Source organism: Bubalus kerabau, chromosome 11, assembly GCF_029407905.1.
Source record: "Bubalus kerabau isolate K-KA32 ecotype Philippines breed swamp buffalo chromosome 11, PCC_UOA_SB_1v2, whole genome shotgun sequence".
Taxonomy (NCBI): domain Eukaryota; kingdom Metazoa; phylum Chordata; class Mammalia; order Artiodactyla; family Bovidae; genus Bubalus; species Bubalus kerabau.
This window is the reverse complement of record NC_073634.1, coordinates 3,814,924-3,834,815: the sequence shown is the minus strand read 5'-3', so window position 1 is coordinate 3,834,815 and position 19,892 is coordinate 3,814,924.

The following is a 19,892-nucleotide window of genomic DNA, read 5'->3' as shown; positions in this document are numbered from 1 at the left end:
AAAAGAGAGGGCTTCCCAGGCTGCTCTGTGGTAAAGAATCTGCCTGCCATTGCTGGAGATCCAAGAGACTCTGGTTTGATCCCTGGGTCGGGAAGATTCCCTAGAGAAGGAAACGGCAACTCACTCCAGTATTCTTGCCTGGAGAATACCATGGACAGAGGAGACTGGGGGGCTACAGTCCATGGAGTTGCAAAGAGTTGGACATGACTAAGCATACACTCATAATTTAATAATTATGTCTGAGATGAGTTTCATCTAAATTAAAGAGCATTACTATTCCATGTCTTCAAAAATATTCTAAGTTTCATAAACTTTTTCAACAATCCAATCCGTCCTTTCCTTAAACACCCCAAATGTTCTCTTTGAACTTACATATTCTGTAAACATGAGGCAAGCCCAGTGCTGTGCTTAGTCACGTATGACTCTTTGCAACCCAATGGATTGCAGCCCGCCAGACTCCTCTGTCTATAGCATTTCCCAGGCAAGAATACTGCAATGGGTTGCCATTTCCTTCTCCAGGGGATCTTCTTGACGCAGGGATCAACCCCACATCTCTTGCTTCTACTGCATTGGCAGGCAGATGCCACTAGCACCACCTCGGAAGCCCAGAACCTTGGTCCATTCATGCCTCTGTTTACTTCAAGCTGCTGATAAGGACCCAGGTTTGATTCCTCAGCTCCATCCTGAAGGACAACCCTAGGGACAAAAGTCATCAGCAGGAGCATGGTTAGAATACTCCAGACAGTCGAGTCCGCCCTGGGCCACCTCAGGATGCCTCCTGTTGAAATGTGGGCTGCCTGAGGCTGGGCTGGACACCAGGCGGCTGTGCTGGGTACCAGACTTGGGCCTAATTCCCACACGGGAAAACCAGAGACAAGGGTCATACCTAAACCTGCCATGGGCCAGACACGGCCCTAAAGTGCTTCACCTGGATTACCCAACTTAGTAAGGTTGGCACTCTTGTCTTCCCTACTTATAAGTTGGGAAAGAAAGGTGCAGAGAAGCTAAGTGACTTGACCAGCGTCACACAGGTTTTGCAGAGTAGAGCTTGGTCTTGAACTGGTTCTGAATCTCTGCCCCATGCTGACTGCAGGAACCCAGGGAATCATGGCAGAGGCAGAAAAAAGACACAACTGGGGAGCCTGGTGATAAGAGAAAGGGCCCTAGGAGAGGACTTCCCTGGGGAGGCAGGTTAAGATTCCACACTTCTATTGCAGGGGTCATGGGTTCCATCCCCAGTAGAGGAAGTGAGATCCTCCACATGCTCAGCCAACCAATCAATCAATAAAACAGCTATAATTTTTCAAATTTTAAACAAATAAAGAAATACACACAAGAAAGGCTGAGACTGTGTCCAGCGGTCATTGTCCTGGTGCAGGCCAGGCCTGGGATGCCTGGGAACCCATGGGGAAGCACAGGCCCTGGGCGGGCTGTCTTCCAGGCCCACACCCCTGGCTTCTGTCTCAGTAGATGGAAGGGAAAGGCTGGGCTCCGACTGCAGAAAAGACCCCCTGAGCGAGGATCCCCTGTCACCAGGGAGTGGCATACTCTTTAAGAAAAGGAGGGAAGATGAACTCCTACACCTTCCGCACTGACTCTGCAAAGCCATTCAGTTCAATGATCAGAACAACAGCAGGTAGCTCAGTGGTCGCTCGCAACTGTCAATATGTCCAGGGTTCAGGGCCGGCTTCTTGACCTCGAGACTCAGAGCAGATTTGACCATTAGCTCCTTGTGGAAATGCGGAGTTGACAAAGATCATTATCCTCCCATGTCTGTCATCTACAGGAGACCCGGCATTCCCACAGTTGCTAATATCTACTACACGCCTTCTCAAGTTCATCTAGCAGGAGTCCCCACAGTGGATGAAACATACTATAAATAACCTTTTCATTTAATATTTAACTATGACAGACTAGAAAAAAAAATGCAGGGAAAAATGCAGTATTTGCCATGCACAATAGAGTAAGGACTGAACTCAGAAGTTTAAGATGGGGTGAGAGTAGAGAATGAACCAAAGGTGGGTCCTTTTGAGTCTCAAGTGTGAGCAATGGCACAGGCTCCACCCTAGGACTCCAGGGTGAAGGGTGAAGAGTGCTTTTCTTCATGCTTCTATCACCTGGAGCTGTTCCCTCAGGAGGCATTTCTTTGAGTCCTGCCCATGGATCTAAGCGGGGGCACAGAAAACAGATGAGACTGGGCCTCTCAAGGGAGCCCCCAGCCGACAGAGCAGAGAGTGGGCCCCCGAAAGCGTCATGACCACCAGATGGACGCACAGGTGGACGGGGCTTAAGGAGTCCACTCTTCTTATTTTAGGTCTCTGGGAAGCCCAAGCATTTGACTGATTCCCAATTTTTTGTTCTTGCAAATGGAGACCACTAAGTCCATGGACCTCAGGTGAGACATCATAGCACATGCTGTTGGTCAGAAGATGCTCAAACAGCTATATCATTTTCTTAATTGAAGTATAGTCAACTTACAATTTGTGTTCATTTCTGCTTTACAGCTAAGTGACTCAGTTATATATATATTCTTTTTCATTATGCCTTATCCCAGGATATTGAATATAGTTCTCCATGTTTTACAGCAAGACTTTGCTGTTTATCCATCCTAAATATAATAGTTTGCACCTGCTAATCCCAAACTCCCAGTCCGCCCCTTCCCCACCTCCTTGGCAACCACAGGCCTGTTCTCTATCTTTGTGAGTCTCTCTCTGTTTTGTAGATAGGTTCATTTGTGTCATATTTTAGATTAGACATATTAATAGTATCAGATGGTATTTGTCTTTCTCTGTCTGACTTCACTTAGATATGATAATCTCTAGGTCCCTCCATGTTGCTGCAAATGGCATTATTTCATTCTTTTTTATGACTGAGTAATATTCTTGGGCTATATATATGTGTGTGTGTGTGTATATATCGGAGAAGGCAATGGCACCCCACTCCAGTACTCTTGCCTGGAAAATCCCCTGGTAGGCTGTAGTCCATGGGGTCGCTAAGAGTTGGACACGACTGAGCAACTTCCCTTTCACTTTTCACTTTCATGCATTGGAGAAGGAAATGGCAACCCACTCCAGTGTTCTTGCCTGGAGAATCTCAGGGACGGGGGAGCCTGGTGGGCTGCCGTCTATGGGTCGCACAGAGTCGGACACGACTGAAGCGACTTAGCAGCAGCAGCAGTGTGTGTATATATATATATATATATATAGTCCATCTTTTTTATTCATTCATCTTTTGATGGACATTTAGGTTGTTTCCATGTTCTGGCTATTGTAAATAGCACTGCAGCTAACACTGGAGTGCACGTATCTTTTGGCATTAGAGTTTTGTGTGGATATGCGCCCGGGAGCAGGATTGCAGGGTCACGTGGTAATTCTGTTTAGTTTTATGAGGAGCCACCTTACTGTTCTCCACAGTGGACCCACCATTTTGTATCCCACCAGCAGTGTAGGGGGTCTCCTTTCCCCACACCCTGTCTGGCATTTGTCACTTGCAGGCTTCTTAGTGACGCAGTTCTGACAGCTGTGAGGTGGTGCCCCAGTGCAGTTTTGATTTGCATTGCTCTATAATTAGTGATGTTGAGCACCTTTTCACTCCATTGTTCTGATTTGATCAACTCACAAAGTCTTGGGCTGTTTCCTCTCCCCTTTCCTCCTTTAATTTTTTCAGGTGTGTATTTTAATGAAAATAAAATCCTTTTATTAAGTGATTCATTTTCCCTCTAGCAATCAAAATATTTAAAAGCATTTGCTTCCTAGAGTGCTTTTAGTATTGGCGGAAGGTTGAAATTCCTTTTCCAGCTGACTCAAGTTCCGTTTAGATTGAATGGATGGCAGTGAGAGCTCCCCTTTTCAGTTTAATACTCATGGTCAGGAAGGGCTAATTCTACTCTTCCCGTTTGGGGTGGGAAGATAGACCATGTTTAAAGTCAGGTCAGATGCACTGCTCAAAGCTGTAGTCCAGTGGTAAAGAATGCCCTTGCCAATGCAGGGGACACAGGTTTGTGTGCTGAAATTCCTGAAGCCAGCACACCCTAGAGCCCGCGCCCACAGCAAGAGAAGGCGTTGCAATGAGAAGCCCCTGCAGTGCGACCGGAGAGTAGCCCCTGCTCTCCACACGACAGAAAGCCCACAGGCAGTGACAGAGACACGGTGCAGCCAAAAATAAGTACATACTTATATTTTTTAAAAGCTTCTCTTTGTAAAAACATCTGCATTTGGATTCTCAATGAGTGTTTCCCATTGATGTCCTCCCCATGGGAGGTCACACGCTCATCCACATGAAACTTCCTCGCTCAAAACACTTTTCGAACTACACTTTGGAAATTACCTCAAAACTGTGGGCTCTCTGATAAGAATTCTAAATTGTGGCAAATTGTCCTCTGAGGGCAGATTAGCTTTCTGAAAGAAAACTGAAGTCACTTGAAGTCAAGTGGAGAACTGAAGGAGCACCAGAAATGAGACCCAGCTCTGCCCCAACTGTTGTTCTTGTGAGCCATCCTGGGGTTTGGGGGAAATTTAGGGAGGAACATTCCAGATCATTTCTGAACCAGGCGTCATAGGGGCTTGGTTAAACTAAGTCTACATCCCTTAGGAGGCTGCTTTGATTTAAAAAAAAAAAAAGTCATTTATCTTATTGTATAAAGTTGGGAATGTTTGTAAATAATCTTTTAATTCCCTTATTTTATAATAATATCTCATACACATCAAGTTGTAAAGAAGATTTGCCTTTGATCTACTGGCTATTGCTTTTTTAAAAACCTAACATTATTAAAGACTCTGATGCTGGGAAAGATTGAGGGCAAGAGGAGAAGGGGGCAGCAGAGGATGAGATGGTTAGATAATACCGCTGACTCAATGGACGCAAGTTTGAGCAAACTCTGGGAGATGGTGAAGGGCAGGGGAGCCTGGCGTGCTGCAGCCCATGGGGTTACAGAGACTCGGACACAACTTAGCGGCTGAACAGCAACAACATTGACAAACCACAGCTTTCAAAGAAACTGCCAATAAGATGGGACCAGGAAAAACAAGAAAAAAAGGATCCAAATAATGCCACCAGGAGACAGATCCACATAGCAACCCAAAATATAACATCTTTCAGAATGAGCAACTTGCTACTGAGACACACAGTACAATTTCAAAAGAATGTACATTGTCCTGTCATATTCTTTGTTGAGAGAACAAGTTAAAGACACTAAAAATTTTTTTTAAATAAAATGAAAACTTTAAAAGTTAAAACCATGGCAGACTTGGAATCCAATTGTTTTTTAAGGCAAGTGACTCTCACAACAAATTTGGTGATTTCTATAAGTCTAATGAGTCCTTTCTGTGCCAGACCATATTTCTTCAGACCCACATTGGCCATCCTATAAAGTCAAAAGCAGCTATCTTATGGCTCTGGCATCTTTCCGTCTGGGGCTTAGGCCATCTTCCCCCACTTCCTTTGATCCACTGTGGGTAGGCAGGCAGGGGTGTGGGAAATTGCTAAAGAGGGAAAGAAGGATTATTCTAAAGTCAGGGCTGGAAACCTGGACTGAATATCATTTGAAAAGCATAGTCAAGTCCTGGGTTTTCTCCTCCCATTGCTGAGATTATCTTTATGTAAACCCCATCTGTCTCATTCACAACAGAGGCAGCATGGGGAGCACAGGGAGCTCAGGACCCCCAGAGAACTCCAGAGCACGTGTGTCATGGGTTATGTGGAGCCAGCCTGCCCAGACAGCCGGCCCCACTACAGCCTCTGCCTGCCAGGCAGCTGAGATGCAGGCCAGAGTGTGAGTAACTGCAGTGCTTCTGCCAATGTACTGGTCCAAGTGACTGGAACAGAAATAAGCTGCTCATGTGAAAAGTCACTAATCAGCAGGAACTTGCTGAACCTCTCTCTGCCCCATTCAGCACAGTCACAGCCCCTCTCTGCTCCTGGCCCCTGGCTGGGCTGTGCCAGGTACAGGTGGAAGGCCTAGGAAAAATTCAAAGTCACAGACTGACTTGAGCACTGACCACAGCTAGGCAGAAACCACCAGCTCAAGGGGCCCACAAACAGTGGTACACGTAGCATTGTATGTAAGGCTACTTCCCATCACGAGCCACATCAATTTGCATGAAGACGTTTTTATTGCAAGTGACAGAGATGTGTCTTAGGAAAGGGTTGCCTTTTTCTGATGTTAATAAATGGGTCTTAGCCGTTCTAACCCTGGCCACTGATAACTTGGTAGCTTCTGCCTATAAAAACAGAGAAGAAAGATTTCCCTGGTGGTCCAGTGGTTAAGATTTCACCTTCTAATGAAGTGGACGTGGGTTCAATCCGTGGTCTGAGAACTAAGATCCCACATGCCATGGAGCAACTAAGCCCGAGCGCACTCTGGAGCCTGAGCTGCAACTAGAGAGTCCATGGGCCACAGCAAAAGATCCCACATGATGCAACTGAGACCCAACACTGCCAAAAATAAATAAATATTTTTTAATTTAAAAAAAAAAGTCTTCTATTAAGTGACAATCTACTCTAGTATTCTTGCCTGGAAAATCCCACAGACAGAGGAGACTGGCTACAGTCCATGGGGTTGCAAAGAGTCGGACGCAACTCTGGAGTGTTGGAGCACAGCAGCACACTAAAAAATAAAACAGAAAGAAGCGCGCAGCCTCCAGGACTGGGTGAGAGGGAAGAAATGTAGTGAATGGGCCTGTTTTGCTCCTGTGTTCACGTCTGATAGAACAGTTTGGCAGATGTAGTCATTAGGAATTAAGTTCAGCCTGTCGTTAAGAGGAATTGTTGCAGGAAGGGGAACCTCTTCCAGGGCCCGAAACTGGGCTCTGGTCTAACATTCAGAAATGAATTGTCCAAGGAGATACTTGTGCTGACAAAGCAAGAGATTTTATTGGGAAAGGGCACCCGGGTGGAGAGCAGTAGGGTAAGGGAGCCCAGGAGAACAGCTCTGTCACATGGCTCGCAGTCTCTGGTTTTATGGTGATGGGATTAGTTTCCGGGTTGTCTTTAGCCAGTCATCTGACTCAGAGTCCTTCCTGGTGGTGCACGCCTGGTTCAGCCAAGATGGATGCCAGAGAGAAGGATTCTGGGAGGTGGTCTGACACGTGGTGTCTCCTTAATCTTTCCCCAACTCTTCCGGTTGCTGGTGGCTTATTAGTTCCGTGTTTCTTACCAGGACCTCCTGTCGTAAAACAACTCAGACAAGTGGTTACTACGGTGCCTGGCCAGGGGGGGCGGTTCCAGTCGGTGTGCTTCCCCAACAGAATCACGAAATAATGGCAGCTCAAGGGGAGCAGGATTTTTCTCTCACATGGAAGACAGAGGGTAGATGGTCCCAGTACAGTAGCTCCACAAGGCCATCCTGTTTTTCCTTCTGATGTCAGTTACTAAAATTTAAGTTGGAATTTGAATGTATTTAATTGTAAATTAAGTGACTTCCACCAAAAGCAAATACTTACATTATATCATTAATGAAGGAAATGTTTGTTATTACTCTATGAAGGAAATCAGACCCCTCAAGAACTGGCTCAAAAAAATATTAACACAAGATTTTTTGTTTTGTAGCACTGATCCATCTTTACAAAGTTCAGACTGATTCTTTGCTTTCTTATGGCCACCCCTTCACTCCTTGATCTGGTGGTGTTAGGCCTTTTTCATAAGATGCCAAGGACAGGAAATGAAGGCTCTGAGAAGCCACAAGCTCTTCCCCAGCTCCACACCTTTCCCCCATAAAAACTAAACGGGTTCCAGGACTTCCCAAGTGGACCAGTAGCTAAGACTCCACACTCCCAATGCAGGGGGACTTGGTTCAATCCCTGGTCAGAGAACTAGATCCCACCTGCCACAACTAAAGGCTCCGCGTGCAGCAACTAAGACCCAGCACAGCCAACTAAATTCTTTAAAACCAGCAGCAACTGCAGGGGTTCCAACAGCTGCAGCACTGAGCAGCGGGGGACAGCGGCATCTCTGGCTATGAGCCCCGCCCGCACGGTGCGGCGGCACCCTCAGACCCTGCCCTCTGAACCCCTCTGTGTATACTCGTCCCAAGGATTCAGACGTGTATCAGGGACAAGAGCACCTTCCTTCCCAAGGTCGTGAGGTCTGACAGGGCTGTCATCCTTTACCTTCCTGAGTGCTGGGCTTTCAAGCTGCTCCCACTCTCCTTTCCTCTGCACACACATCCTTTCTCCCACTGTCCCTCCTCCTTCCCAGCCTCTTCTTCCTCCCTCACTTCCTGTCTCAGAGCCTCTGGATGTTGGCTCAGCCAGGCCCTCCAAATCCCTCACTCATCCCGTACCTGCTCTGCAGTCACTTAGATGACACCCTCACACCATGGACACCTGGCTCTGGTGCCCCTGCAACCGTCATAAAGGACGTAGCCCACAGGGAATTCCTTGGCAGTCCCATTCCAGTACTCTTGCCGGGGAAATCCCATGGACAGAGGAGCCTGCCGGGCTACAGTCCGTGGGGTCACAGTCGGACACAACTGAGCAACTGAGCCACACCAGTGGTTAGGACTTCAGACTTTCACAGCTGAGGGTCTGGGTTCAATCCCGTGATTGGAGAATTAAGATCCCACAAGCCTCGGTGTAGCCAAAAATAATAATAGTACATAAAGGAGACTGTCCCTTGAACACAAAGAACGTGTTCATTGGGGAAAGCAGCCCTGACTAGCGCTGACCCGTGAGCCCCCACCGGTCCTCCCCTGGAGGGTGAGTCATGAGCAGCCTCCTGAAGGGAGGCACAAGAAAGGCCCGGGGCAGCTTCCCGACTCGCGGCCAGAGGCATCGCCTGTGACCCAGGGCAGGACACGCTGTTCGAAGGGCAACAAAACAGTGAGGCGGCCCGTGCAGCTGTCATTTTCTGTCCCTAAGCATCTTGTTCCCTTGTAGTGTAAATGACCTGTAGTTAAAGTCAATGAGATCTGAGAGGATGCTGTTAAGGACACACTGCTGAAGAGGGTCATGACGTGAGGATGAGGGCACCACTCCCTGGAGGCGGTTCAGAGCTTGGGCCGGCTGCCAGAGGCACTGCAGACGCAGGCAGGCAGCCCCTGCTTGGGGCATCCCTTTGGCATGCTGCTCCCCTCTCAGCCTGGAAACAGGCCCTGTTCCCTCTGCCCACTGCTGTCTGCTGGTAAGACGAATGGTCACGCTCCCCTCCTCCACCACTGACGTGGTCCAGGCCCACCCTGCTGCTATTAATGGCTTAGAAAGGGAGGTATTAGCCACCTAGATGTCTATTGACAGATGAATGGATAAAGAAGATGTGGTACATATATACAGTGGAATATTATTCAGCCATAAAAAGGAACAAAACTGGGTTATTTGTAGTGATGTGGATGAACCTAGAGTCTGTCATACAGAGTAAAGTAAGTCAGAAAGAGAAAAATACCATATATTAACACATATAAATGGCAACCCAGTCCAGTACTCTTGCCTGGAGAATCCCTTGGACAAAAGAGCCTGGAGGGCTACAGTCCATGGGGTCACAGAGTCACATGCAACTGAGTGACTGACACATACACACACAGAATGTGGAAAAATAGTACTGATGAACCTATTCGCAGGGCAGGAGTAGAGACACAGATGCAGAGAACAGACCTGGGGGCACAGCGGGGAAAGAAGACGGTGGGGCGAATTCAGAGAGCAGCGCTGACATTTCTACACGACCATGTACACGATGCACAGCTAGGGGAGGCTGACGCACAGCACAGGGCGCTCAGCTCAGCGCTCTGTGCAGACCCAGAGGGGTGGGGCGGCAGGGAGGAGGAAGAGGCAGGGGGTATATGTGTACAGATAGCCGATTCGCTTAGCTGTACAGCAAAAACTAACACAACATTGTAAAGCAATCATACATCAATTGAAAACTTGGACTGCAAGGAGATCCAACCAGTCCATCCTAAAGGAGATCAGTCCTGAATATTCATTGGAAGGACTGATGCTGAAGCTGAAACTCCAATACTTTGGCCACCTGATGCAAAGACCCGACTCATTTGAAAAGACCCTGATGCTAGTAAAGTAATGCTTAAAATTCTCCAAGCCAGGCTTCAGCAATATGTGAACTGTGAACTTCCAGATGTTCAAGATGGTTTTACAAAAGGCAGAGGAACCAGAGATCAAATTGCTTACATCCGCTGGATCATCGAAAAAGCAAGAGAGTTCCAGAAAAACATCTATTATTTCTGCTTTATTGACTATGCGAAAGCCTTTGACTGTGTGGATCACAATAAACTGTGGAAAATTCTGAAAGAGATGGGCATATCAGACCACCTGACCTGCCTCTTGAAAAATCTGTATGCAGGTCAGGAAGCAACAGTTAGAACTGGACATGGAACAACAGACTGCTTCCAAATCGGAAAAGGAGTACGTCAAGGCTGTATATTGCCACCCTGATTATTTAACTTAAATGCAGAGTACATCATGAGAAATGCTGGGTTGGAGGAAGCACAAGCTGGAATCAAGATTGCCGGGAGAAATATCAATAACCTCAGATATGCAGATGACACCACTCTTATGGCAGAAAGTGAAGCACTAAAGAGCCTCTTGATGAAAGTGAAAGAGGAGAGTGAAAAACTTGGCTTAAAGCTCAACATTCAGAAAACTAAGCTCATGGCATCCGGTCCCGTCACTTCATGGCAAACAGATGGGGAAACAGGGGAAACAGTGGCTGACTTTATTTTTCTGGGCTCCAAAATCACTGCAGATGGTGATTGCAGCCATGAAATTAAAAGACGCTTGCTCCTTGGAAGGAAAGTTATGACCAACCTAGACAGCACATTAAAAGCAGAGACATTACTTTGTCAAAAAAGGTCCATCTAGTCAAGGCTATGGTTTTTCCAGTAGTCATGTATGGATGTGAGAGTTGGACTATAAAGAAGGCTGAGCATCGAAGAATTGAGGCCTTTGAACTGTGGTGTTGGAGAAGATTCTTGAGCATCCCTTGGACTGCCAGGAGATCCAACCAGTCCATCCTAAAGGAGATCAGTCCTGGGTGTTCATTGGAAGGACTGATGTTGAAGCTGAAACTCCAATACTTTGGCCACCTGATGGGAAGAGCTAACTCATTTGAAAAGACCTTGATGCTGGGAAAGATTGAGGGCAGGAGGAGAAGGGGATGACAGAGGATGAGATGGTTGGATGGTATCGCCGACTCAATGGACATGGTTTTGGGTGGACTCTGGGAGTTAGTGATGGACAGGGAGGCTTGGCATGCTGTGGTTCATGGGGTCGCAAAGAGTCAGACACGACTGAGTGACAGAACTGAACTGAACTGATGCTGGGAAAGATTGAAGGCAGGAGGAGGAGGGGACGATAGAGGATGAGATGCCTTGATGGCATCACCGACTCAGTGGACATCAGTTTGAGTAAACTCCAGGAGTGGGCGATGGATAGGGAGGCCTGGCGTGATGCGGTCCATGGGATCACCAAGAGTTGGACACAACTGAGCGATTGAACTGACAGACTGAAAACTAAATTTAAAAATGAAAGTGAGCCCCTAGTGTGAGCGATTCAATGCATAGGCGACAGATTGGTGGCAAGTAACGACACCTGTGGATCTTCCCGTGTACTGGACATCACCAGAGCCAGTGGAGTCTGCAGACAAACCAACTCCCTTCCTGTACAAGCTTCCCAGCAACTAATCCTGCCCTGAGGATGATCTCCAACCCAAGAGCACACTTCACAGCCTGCGGTGACAGGCTTCTTCCTGAATATTTCAAACGCATGCTCTGTTTTAATAGCCTGGACCAAACCCAGGAAGCACAGAGCCTCTGCACACAGTTGGTGTCTTGGATCTTATTTCGCCAATGGCTGCTTTTCTGATGGGTTCTGCTCTCCTTGGGAATTCCCCTGCTAACGCTGCAGCCCTTCACTTCTGCCCACTTCCTCCTTGGTGCTCCTGCCTCCCGTTCCAGACACACAGCAGAAAGTGGCAGTTTGCAGCTTCAATTACCAAGAGGCACGGAGATGCCCAGGCCTGCTGGTCTGTTCCCCACACTTAACTCAGATACGAGGAGCTGGAAAGGGCCCTCGAGGTAGCAGTGAACTAGGGTGACATAGGCTTTTGTCTCAGATATAAAAACAAATACTAAAGACTTCTTTTGAGCTAGTTTATTTCAGATGCCCCTGACTTAACAGTCCACAAGATCCACCCCTTATCTGCATTTCCATAGATTCAATTCGAAGTTGAAATTAAACTTCTAATCAATAATTTGGAGCAACTATTCTGCCAAGCAGGAGGATATTTTTATTCCTTGTGCAGTCTAAACTTGCCCATTTGTCCTCTCCTGTCATTCCCTGACTTACTGTGTTTACTACTTTTCTTCTAACAAATCTTTTTTTCCTACTCCCTTAAGCCCTTCTCCTGTCTGCCATGTATTTTATTCCCTTCCCGAGAAGCATTGTCCGAACTGAACGGCAGAGGTCGAGGAGAGCAGGGGTTTCGAGCCCGACAGCTGGGGTCCACTATCCCGACTCTGCTACGTACATGCTGTGCAACCCTGGGCATGTTGCTTAACCTCTCTGTGCCTTAGTTTCCTCAGAGGTTAAACTGAGGTGCCTTCATCATAGGGTTCTGTGCAGGTGTTGACATATGAAAAACTCTTAGGGACTTCCCTGGTGGTCCAGTGGCTAAGACACTGCTCTGCCAGTGCAGACAACTCAGGTTCGATCCCTGTCCAGGAACTAGGTCCTACATGCTGCAACTAAGACACAGCACAGCCAAATAAATAAAGCATAATAGAGCATAGAAGGAAAAAGGCTGCAGAAGTGTGTGCTGTTACATGCCCCAGAATGTGAGGGTCCCAGGGTGAGCCAGACCAAATAGTTGGCCTCAAGGAGCTCATCTTCGAGTGAAAGAGGAATGGCAAGGGGAAAAAAACAATAATAGAGTTCAGAGATAACAGTGAACTCAAGATAAAAGCGGGCTTCCCAGGCAGCATTAGTGGTAAAGAACCTGCCTGCCAGTGCAGGAGACATAAGAGACATGATTTCGATCCCTTGATTGGGAAGATCCCCTGGAGGAGGGCATGGCAACCCACTCCAGTATTTTTGCCTGGAGAATCCCATGGACAGAGAAACCTGGCAGGCTACTGCCCAAAGGGTCACAAAGACTCAGACAAGATTGAAGTGACTTAGCATGCACTCACGCAAGGTAAAAGCCACGCTCTGTGAGAACACAAAGGTCAGGGCAGTTCACCCTGCTGCTGAATCTAGGACTGCTTACTCCCTGGCACCGGGCATAAGGGGTGAGAAGTCTGATGAATCCTGGGTCTGTTAGTCATCCATTTCTGCATAATAAATTACTCCAAAACTTGAGGCTTAATAGCAACAAACATTCGCTATCTTGGGACGTTTCTAGCATTCCAGCGGTTATAAATCTACCTTCAAATGCAGGTTTCAATCCCTGGATGGGAAAGTAAGATCCCACATGCCTCGGGGCGACTACCGAGCTAGTGAGCTCTAGAGCCCGCGCCACAACTAGGGAGTCTGTGCCCCGCAACAAACGAGTCTGCGTGTCGGAACTAAGACCTGAAGCCGTCAATTTTTTTTAACTAAAATTATTTTTTAATTTTACTATCTCACACAGTTTTGGTGGGTCGGGAATTCAGGACTGACTCACCTGCAGGTTTCTGGCTCAGGGTCTCCCTTGAGATTACAGGCAGACTTCAGCAGAGCCTACTGTCATGCGAAGGCTTGGCTGGGGCAGAGGAGCCCCTTCCACCAGGGCTCCCACGCGTGACGGCCGAGGGAGTGCTGGCTGTGGGGAGCAAGCCTCGTTCTCTACAGGTGTCCCTCTCTACGGGATGCTGCCCAAGTGTCCTCAGCTGGAGGCCAGCTTCTCCAGAGCAAGTCACCCCTGGGGGAACTGGTGGATGGGGCAATGTCCTGTTAGACCTAGCCTCGGAGTCACACTGTGTTCCACAAGGCTGGTTCCACAAGGCAGCCCTAGGAGGGAATAAAAAGGTCGAGAACCACTAGAGGGGACTTCCTAGTGGTCCAGGGGATAAGAATCTGCCTGCCAATGCAGGGGACGCAGGACTCTGGTCCAGGAGGATTCCAAGCGCCACGGGGCATCTAAGCTCGTGCGCCACAACTACTGAGCCTGTGCTCTGCAGCAAGAGAAGCTGCCGCAAGGAGGAGCCTGGACACTGCAACCAAGAGTAGCCCCCACTCCCCGCAACTAGAAAAAGCTCGTGTACAAGCAACAAAGCCCCAGAGCACCCAAAACATAACAAATAAATAAATAAAAATGAGCCACTGGAGGCCATTCGGAGGCTGGCGATCACAAAGGCAGGGCTATGCCAGGCTGTGCCATGCATGGGAAAGGGAGACCCTGGGCCCCAGAGGCTTGCTGTGGCCCCGACAGACAGGGTTTTGGCATGGGGAAAAACCACATACTGCCTTAAGCAGATGAAGCTGTTACTAAATACTATGAGTTGATTAAAAAAAAAAAGTTGTTATCAACTGCCAAAGCTCCCAAGATCTACTTTCCCCCTTATAATGAGATACCAGTTAAAATTGGGCAGTTAATTGGATAGCTGGCTCCTCTAGGAGGTGAGCTCCCTGAGTGGGTGGGATGGTTCCCTTTGGCATATCCTGGTGCCCAGCCTGGCACGCAGGAGGCGCTGGATGAGCCGTTGTTGAGTGAGGCTGCGGGAGCCTGCAGGCCCTTCTCCCTGTCGCGTGCTGAAGGCAACAGCCCCCAGGCTTACCCAGTCCCTGCACAGCAGAGGGGCTGCCGAGCATACCCGCTCCTGAGAGCCAGGTGGGTAACAAAGCCAGAGCGTTTGGGTCTGATCGCTGCCCCGCCTCCTGTGCAGCAGGAGCTCGTCTCCTGCACAAACGGGACACACGAGCCTCCATGTGAAGCGGAATTTGGCTGCGATGGCACATTTCCATCACTGTCTGTGGTCTTTTCAAACCAAGCGTCAGAAAGCAAGGCGTCGGGGCTGGTAATGGTTGGGGCCGAGCACCCCACTGGCCCAGTGGCAGCACTCTGTCCATCGTCCTTTTTCAGGCAGAGAATCCTCCCTCTAGACAAGAAAGGGGCTTTTTCCCCACCCCAGCCTGGCCCCCTGCCCCAGCATTTTTAAGCAGCCGGAGTCCTGGGAGAGTCCTGAATTTCAGAGCACTCTGGCTCTGACCTGGGAGTGCTCCGGCTCTGAGCTGGGATCCAGGAGTCAGCTTACACAGGCAGCGTTACTACTCCCTGTCAGGAGTGAGGTTTCATCTCTGTCCCTCTTGAGGGGAGAGGAACATGCCCTGATCCTAACTACACAACGTGCGTTCATCTCTTCCCTATAAAACAACAACTCCCAGTCCCTGAGTTCTAATCAGAAACCATGTGCTGGGTGACTTTTAAAATATTACCCTCCAAGTACATATAGATGATGCCAAGAAGCCAGCCACCATAAATTACCTCCTGCTCCCCGGACCATGACATGGTTACTGTCACCAGGCAAGCCATTCACATAAAATCCCAAATGTCTCACCCTTTATCTTTCAGTTTTACAAAATTTACTGATCTTCATAGCCATGAGAGGCAAGAGGAAATATATTTCAAGTTCATGTCTTTTATTATCGACCCAGCCAATCTTGTGAAAGGCTCACACTTATCCTCCCATCCAGTCACCAGTGTTTACAGCAACTTTTAAACATGTCGCTTTGCCTTTTGCTGACTTCTTCCCATGGTTTAGGACTCTTTGGGAGTTCTCTGAGTAACTCTGGTTTCACGACCAGAACGAATAAATGGTTTAAGTTCTTTTGCAGCTCACTGGAAAGAGAATTTGAAGTTCCCTTGAGGAGACTGTTAACCACGGACCACAGAAACCTAGGAAGGAGCAAGCATTTCCCAAATTTACATCTTTTTCCGTATGGAACTAAGGAGAGGAGTGCCCTCTGCCAAACAGATCCCCAGGCTCCCTGGTGTGCGTGTCTGCTGTGTCCCAAGGTTTGAGAAAACAGCATTCAATTGCATCTCCACTTGCCAAGGAAAAGGTTATTACTGATAAATGTGAAATGAAGAATTGGTTTCTTTAAACATGTCCTTTAATGCTGAAGCTGAAGCTCCAATACTTTGGCCACCTGATGTAAAGAGCTGACTTGTTGGAAAAGACCTGGATGCTGGAAAAGATTGAGGGCAAGAGGAGAAGAGGGCAACAGAGGATGAGATGGTTGGATGGCATCACTGACTTGATGCACATGAGTTTGAGCAAACTCCAGGAGATAGTGAAGAACAGGGAAGACCGGGGTGCTACAGTCCATGGGGTCGCAAAGAGTTGGACACGGCTTAACGTCTGGACAACAACCACCACAAAGGGAACGTGAACAAAGCAGTCACTGCAGAATTCCACCTTTGTTCTTTACAGAAGCAAGAAAAGATTGGTTTTTAAAACACCAGTCTTTATAGAAAAAGGACAGGCATTTGCAGGCATCAAGGTGTTCCAATGTGACCCATGTCCGCTTGGCTCAAGAACAGAGGCTCAGGCTGCATAACCAGCCAGCCCCAGCCCTGGGTCCCGCTTGGTGCATTTCACCTTGCTCTCCGTCCATGCTTCTCCTCCCCTTAACCTTGGTTTTGTGATGTCACCTCTAGGCTCAGATACCTTGTAGGGAGTCACTGCCCGGACCCACAGAACAAAGTTGACAGCTGTCTGTCTCCAAGGCAGAAATCATCTGTGTATGTCTCCAATCTTATACTCCACGAGATTTTTTTTGTTCCAGAGAGCCCAGCAAACCCAAATGCACAGCTGCCTTCAGACTTCACTTACAACAGCCTCACAGCCAGCATGCCTCCCAAGCCTTTCTCCGCATCTGTCAAGATGCAGAGGCGGCTGAATGAGATCGTCCTCCTGTTCCAGACCACCGCTGACGCGCAGGTGCAAGGCGGCGCTGCGGCACGCTGGGCAGCTTGTCTCCGGCTCTGTCCTCTGTAACCCATGCTGGGTGCTCAACCCACGCTGCGTGTGCTTGTGCTCACATCGCTCCCTCACAAGACTGTGCATCCGAGGGTGGGCCCCCTGCCCCACACACAGCTCTCCTCCCTGGAATCTAGCCCAAAGAGTGGGTACTGAGTAGCCAGGTTTCAAATGGAACCACATATGTCTGCAAAAATAAAATATTATGGCTCTAAGCTAGAAAAAAAAGTGATGCAAACTCATTTACTTTGTGGAATTCTCTGGAAGGTTAATTATAATAATACATGTTCATTTTTCTCAAGTCACTATGGTGTCCACCTTCGTTAAAGATCTGGGGCTGAGCTACCAATGAGGAGACATCTGGCAACATCTGTAGAGAGTCATCGTCTCTAGAAGTGACTGCTCGCTCGCTTGTGCCTGGGCCCGATACCTTTGGTGTTCCCCTTTCCCTGAAACGCACACTTGTGTGCGAGATGGCCAGCTCCTTGTTGGCCACGTCTCGGCGGTTGTACCTCTTTGAGGTCCCAGGACTCTCCAGCACATGAGAAGAGCTCAGAAAGTGCTTGAATAGGGCAGGCAGCAGACTGGGTCTCTCCAAACAAGTGAAACTAGCTTAATTCTGTGAGCTAATGAGAACTCACATGTACTGGGGTTTCTAAATGTGTTCAGTAAGGTTGGAAAACACCTTCTGTTTGGGTACAATGGGTTTGTTCCAGATTCAGAACCCAGCCTTATCAACGTATATTCCCATCAACAATGCAAGAGGAGCAAGAGGAATGTAAAATCAGTTTACATTATGAGCCACTTTGAAGAACAGTATGGAGATCCCTTAAAAAACTAAGAAGCCACCCAACAATCCCACTACTGGGCGTATATCCTGAGGAAACCGTAATTGAAAAAGCACAGAGTACACAGAGTACTATTTACAATAGCTAGGACATGGAAGCAACCTAGATGTATATCCACAGAAGAATGAATAAGAAAGTTGTGATACATATACACAATGGAATATTAGCCATAAAAAAGAATGCATGTGAATCAGTTCTAATGATGTGAATAAACCCAGAGCCTACTACACAGAGCGAAGTCAGAAAAAGAAAAACGAATATTGTATTTTAATGCATATATATGGAATATAGGAAGATGATACTGATGAACTTATCTGCAGGGCAGCAATAGAGACACAGACATAGGGAACAGACTTGGGGACACAGTGGGGGAAGAAGCGGGGGACGAACTGACAGAGGAGCATGGAAACATATACACTACCAAATGTAAAATAGGTACCCAGTGGGAATTTGATAAACGATTCGGGGAGCTCGACCCAGCGATCTGCGACAACCTAGAGGAGTGGGACGGAGTGGGAGGTGGAAGGGAAGCTCAAGAGGGAGGGGACATATGTACACCTATGGCTGATTCATGTTGATGTACGGCAGAAACCAACCCAATATTGTAAAGCAATTATCTTCCAATTAAAAATTAATTAATGTAAAGAAAGCCCAGTCTTCACAGCTCTCTCTGCTCTGTCCTGCGAGGTCCCACCCTTCTGGATCAGAAAAGTAAAGTGTTTGTATCAGTCTGCTTGGGCTGTTATAACAAAATGCACCGACTGAGTGGCTTAAACAGCAGAGAGTTACATCTCACGCTTCCAGAGGCTGCAAGCCCAAGAACAAGGTTCCAGCCAGCTTGGTGTCTGATGAGAACCCTCTCCCTGGCTGGTAGACAGCCACCTTCTCACAGTGTCTTCACGTCATGGGCTCTTCCTCTGCTTATAAGAAGCTCCACCCTCATGACCTAATTACCTCCCCGTGGCCCTGTCTCCAAACACCATCACATGGGGGTGAGGGTTCAATGGGTGAGTTTTGCAGGGACGCACACACTCAGTCCGTAGCAGCCTTCTCTGGCTCTGGGCTTCCTCTTCATCTGTCACTGGGGCCTACAAGGACACATGGGCTTGCAGAGCAAGCTGCACATAGTGTCAGAAAGACATCTCCACTCTCATCTGTGAACAGACAGCAAGCTTGCAAGTCCCACCTGCTTGCAGCTGCCTACCTGCTGGAGCCAAGAGTCCCAGCAAGTGGGCACCAGGGGTCCAGGCAAAGAACAGCCTACTCAACATTAATCACATGTTCCCGGCCATCTATTTGCCAGGAAAAAAAGAAGCAAGGAAACAAAAGGAGATGGGAAAAAACCATAAAACAAAAACATATATACTTCACCATGTGACTTCAAGTATTTCATGCATGAAATGGGAGTTTGCAAGTATCCTCAGACAGCCCAGAACTGTCTGTATTTTTTAATTAATTATCTGTTTATTTATTTTTTTTGTCTGCTTGCTGGGTCTTTGTTGCTGTGTGGGCTTTCTCTAGTTGCAGCGAGCAGAGGCTGCTCTCTAGTTCAGTGTGTGGGCTTCTCATTGCAGGGGCCTCCCTTGTTGTGGAGCACCGGCTCTGGAGCACTCAGGCATAGTAGTCGTGGTACCTGGGCTTAGCTGTTTCCTGGCATGTGGGATCTTCCCGGATCAAGGATTGAACCTGAGACCCCTGCATTAACAGGCAGATTCTTAACCACAAGACCACCAGGGAATCCCCCAGAACTGTGTCTCAAGATGTGAGATGCTCATATTCTCGAAAGGGCTTCCCTGATGGCTTGGTCCATAAAGAATCCGCCTGCAATGCAAGAGATCTTGCAATGCAGGAGACCTGGGTTCGATCCTTGAGTCTGGAAGATCGCCTGGAGAAGGAAATAGCAATCCAGTATTCTTACCTGAGAATTCCCACGGACAGAGGAGACTGGCAGGCATGAGCAACTAAGCTGGTGCCGCACAACTACAGTCCATGGGGTCGCAAGAGTCAGACACAACTTAGCGAGTAAACCACCACCATATTTGTGAAAAGGTAAATTGGATTTCCCTCTTCCCAACAATGCACTGTTCTGGGTATGAAGCTTTCAGATGACCTCTTCTGTTAGTTGACGAGGGGTGTCATAGCAG